Below are 4,659 nucleotides of genomic sequence, written 5' to 3'. Positions count from 1 at the left end.
TATAATTTAAGGCCTATTATATAACTTTTTATAACATTTGATAAATTCTGTCACATAAAATTAGTGATAGAGATCAATGTTTACATCCAAAAAATATCTCATATTGGCATTGCTCAAAAACAAAATGAATAGTTTACAAGAAAAGAGAGACTATTTTCAAGAGTGGAGTTTTCTTTCTTCGTTTAATATCTCTTATGATTCTTTTAAAAAATTTAATTTAATAATTTTTACATCCAATTAGTCCAAAGTTTGACAAAAGCAGAAATCAAGCCTAGACAATGTACGAGGATCTCGACACATATCTAGTCTAGACGAACATAAAATATCATGCATAAACCCAACCCCAAGCTATCCATGAACACACCAATACAACAACTGCAATAAAAGAAAAAGAATGAGGTAAGGCAAATAACAAAACTAGAAAACACCATTCCTTAGCTGATTCAGACACCGGATCCATCTGTGACTACAACAGTCAAATGACGAAATGTTTTTATCACAGTACCAAAGGCAAAATAATACAGAACAATAAATCTTAAAGAATTATCAATCCACAATAATAAAAACTCAAGTTCCTGCAAACTGAGATTCCTCACCAAAACATACCAATTCAAACCACCATCGATTAATTTGATTCACTGCATCTAGGAGAAGCATGATTATCCTCATCGTCATAAATAGGGCTCCGGTCATCCCTAAGGGCTAGGGCTACGGCTCTGGCTGTTCTCTTTCTCTTTTGGAGAGCTCTTATAAGCCCTGTCCTCAGTACCAACTTCACCATTTGTGCTTCTGTTTCTTCCCCTCGGACTTGCACTGTAATCTGAACCATTGTCGTTCCTGCCCCTACCGTCCCTTGGGGATGGGCTACCTTTCTCTTGTGGTGGGCTTCTTTCATCGGGCACCGGACTACGCTTCTTCCCCCCGGAAGGTGATGCAGATCCCCTATAGCGCTTAGGGCTCCTTGATGATCTCTATCGTCATGGTCCAAACTCCTTTCTCTCTTTGCAGATGATCTCGATCTACTGCATAAGGTTAAGATTGAGCTCAAAGAAGACTGAGCCCCATAAATAACAAAATAAAACAATTCTATCAATTAAATCTCCCAGTTATCTTGACCTACATGGGCTGGCAGGGTAATGGACAATCGAATAAAAAAAAACGTACATTTTAATTTTTGTTGCCGAAAGTAATACAACAAAGTGAATTCACATAAGACTCAATAATTTCAAGGTACTAAAGTAGAAAAGCCATCTATATTTCAGAACTGAAATCCTGTTGCAGGAAAGTTGACAAACCTGGCACTGTGCCTTGCATGATAATTGCGGCTTCTGCTTCTACCACGACGGGGACTAGGTGAGCATGAGTAACTACGGGGTCTACGGCTGCACCAACAGAGTAGTCTCACAACTAAATGATATGGAAGCTAATGATACAATAATATAACACATCCATTCAAACCAAACTGATCAAGATAAGAAGAATAGCAATATAGGACCTTAGTTTCTTAGGACTGTTCTGACAATTTCTTTCTATGTGGCTTCGTTCTCCACAACGATAACACTTATTTTTCCAATCCCCAGCTTTGCAATCACGGGCCCAGTGGCCATCAATTCCACAGTTGAAGTAGCGTTCTGACCCATGAGTAGGACCTCTTCCAGGGTAATCACGAGCCCCACCAGGGCCACGAGGTACCTAAGTTACAAGTTAAATCAGATTCAGTGATCTAGAAGTATTGACCAACAAACGTCACAATGAATACCAGGACAACAATTAGAACAAGGATTGGGAAACAAATGAAAAAAATGATGCAGTGCCTATCCCACACTCATCAACATCCAATATACTCTTTAACAAGAGCTAACTATACTTGATTTTTTTTAAAACAATTAATTATATTAAAAACTGAAAATATTGAAACCAGTTCAGAGTGTATAGGAGAAACCAAATTGCGCCATACTTAGACAACATTCCCATCCATATTTTTCTCTACCCTCCAAATTTCACCATCTCTCTCTGCCTTCCAAATTTCACCATTCATTTGCATATACAAACCGGTTGACTAAAATGTGGAAATTTTATTAGATACATTATAGGGTATCACACAACAGGCCAACATACTCGGTAAAATACTCACACGTGTCGCATCAAATGAACATGCAATGAGTGCACATGCAAATAAAACGAAGGTCAACGAGCCATGCTGCAAGGCTGAACTGAAAATGAGGATTTTATGGTTCACATCACCCAGTCCCAAAGATTTGAAGGAACTAGATATGAATTCATTGTAAAGTTAAACCGGTGAAAGATTAAACTAGTCAAGGGCTTACATGTAAAATTAGTTCCTTTTTGATATTATTGAGGTATTAATGTCTGACAAACAACAAAACTTACCCCCTTGGAAAATTCAACAATGATACGGCATCCATCTAAGTCTCGACCATTCATTGAATATCTTGCATCATCAGCATCTCTAGGGTCACTGAATTCCTGATATCCAGAAGAAAAAAACACACACAAAGGAAAAATTATCCAAGCAATATCCAAGCAACATGATCATATTTACAACATATGCTGAAGAAATTTAGCGATAAGAAAAGTTGCTTTGATTTAAATTAAGAGAGTCAAGAAATACATACAACAAATGCATAGTCGCGCTTCATATCCACATCACGTATTCTGCGCAAACGGGTGCCAGAAACAGTAAGGCCATCAAGACACAATTATAGAAGGGTTGATAGTTCGCGCCTCACAGTTGAACCAAAAACACCACTTTTGAGTTTATTCCATTTCGATAAAAACACGCAATAACACTACAGAAAAATTCGCCAAATCCACCATGGCACCCTCTCACCATAGACCTCCAGTTAGGCAAAAGCCAAGAGACCTTCAACAAGATTATTCGAGTTAAACCACACAGACACGTGGAGGGGTGCAACATTCTCACTCATATTTTATAAGGAAGACCATATGTCAAGCACTACCACAAGGGCTTGGCAAGTGCTCTATTTTCTCCCACATCATCATCACTACACCCAGAACCTATCCTAATGGCCACCCATGCAAAAGAATAAAACAATCATGAACACCCAAATAGATAAAAATTGAACACTTGAAACGTGAACTTAGCAAAAGAAACTATAAAACCACTCAACTAATTGTAACAATTAGTCAATTACAAAGTTTACAAATTCTTAAAATAAAAAGAGATTATTATTGACTTTGAATTAAAGGAGTTAGAGAGAAGCTCCCACTTCTCTCTAGAAGGTTAGGAGTTTTTGGGGATCCCATTAGTTCTCAGGTGTGCATTCCGTCGTCCGTCGACGCTAATCATCGTTGACCGCAGTCCGCCGCAATACTTCGACCATTTTTCGCCGCCGTTTTCCTCAGGGAAGTTCATCTCGTCATTGTGATACTACTTTCGAACTTAGTTTTGCGAAAAAATCCTTCAAAAGTCGTAGATCTACCGTTGATGGTCGTTTCTTCATTTTTGCCGGGACTTTTGGAGACTGTTCTCTCGACACCGCCAACACCAAGAGGTACACCGTTCAACGATCGACCGATCTGGAAAGCCCGATCACCATTCGCCCAGCGCGTTCACGCGCTGGCGTGTGAGGGCGCGTGGACAACCATTTCCAGCGCCGATTTTATTGCCGTTTCTCTGGAGGATTCCAACCATAATTTGCAGGAAGCTCTACAAAATCCCACTTTTCAGTTCCAGGAGGTTTCAGCTTCGTTAGTCAGGCTGTACAAAAAGGTTAAGTCTGAATCTGTTTTATAGTCTTTGATTTTAAGTTGATTTGTGAGATATGAGCGATCATTTCAACGGTTTTTGGGATGAAACAAAAATAATTACGGAAGGAACGACAATAGTGTCTTGAAGCATTTTCAATTTATATACTTGGTTTGTTCATTTTTTTATCGATTATATTTGTAAGAGCTTTCGAGAGATAGCCTTTATTTATGTTCGATTCTTGATATCGAGAGAGTTAAGCTTAGATCTATGCGGATATGGGGTCGAGCTAGAAAGCAAAACCTGTAACACCCTTAACCCAAATCTGACCCGAATATGAGTCCGAGGTGTCACATTGACTTTTCAAACTTTGACACTTAAAGAAAAACAGAGAAATTTTAACTTTCATTAAAACCAAATACATTAATTTACATAAAAGAGACCACAAAATACAAAATCGATCAAAACATTCGTAATTAACCGCTTATTACATGCCAACACTCTATATACAACCAAAATACCTACTTTGTCAATTATTTCTGATATGATCTTTTAGTAGTGATGTTGTCATTGCCGCCTCTATTACTGCTCCTCTTGATTCTTGGTACCTACGTGTAAATCACTTACACGCTAAGTCATAGACTTAGTGAGGCATAATATAAAAATATATATACATAACAATGCATTCATGAACATGCATTCTTTCTATCGGATCATGACATCTTTATTCGCATGCATCTACTCCACTATAACATATATGATAGTAACATTCACATATAAAACATATATTCTTATAATAATTCTACTTTAATTGATCTTTGGATTACCCATGTATATTATTGAGAACAAAGGTATTTGAGTACATAGAGGTTGTGCACTATACTGTCACCACAGCTCGTATAATTCCCTCAAGGGGCATTGAATATTTG

At 37.9% G+C, this 4,659-nt stretch overlaps 1 pseudogene; it reads right to left on the bottom strand.

Moving 5' to 3' along the window:
- Positions 1 to 590: 590 nt before the first annotated feature.
- Positions 591 to 2,675, bottom strand: LOC120115459 (annotated as a pseudogene).
- Positions 2,676 to 4,659: the final 1,984 nt, after the last annotated feature.

The sequence above is a fragment of the Hibiscus syriacus genome, unplaced genomic scaffold, assembly GCF_006381635.1.
Source record: "Hibiscus syriacus cultivar Baekdansim isolate YM2019G1 unplaced genomic scaffold, ASM638163v2 tig00110264_pilon, whole genome shotgun sequence".
Taxonomy (NCBI): domain Eukaryota; kingdom Viridiplantae; phylum Streptophyta; class Magnoliopsida; order Malvales; family Malvaceae; genus Hibiscus; species Hibiscus syriacus.
The sequence above is the reverse complement of the archived record's forward strand: the minus strand, read 5'-3'. Positions and strand labels throughout refer to the sequence as shown.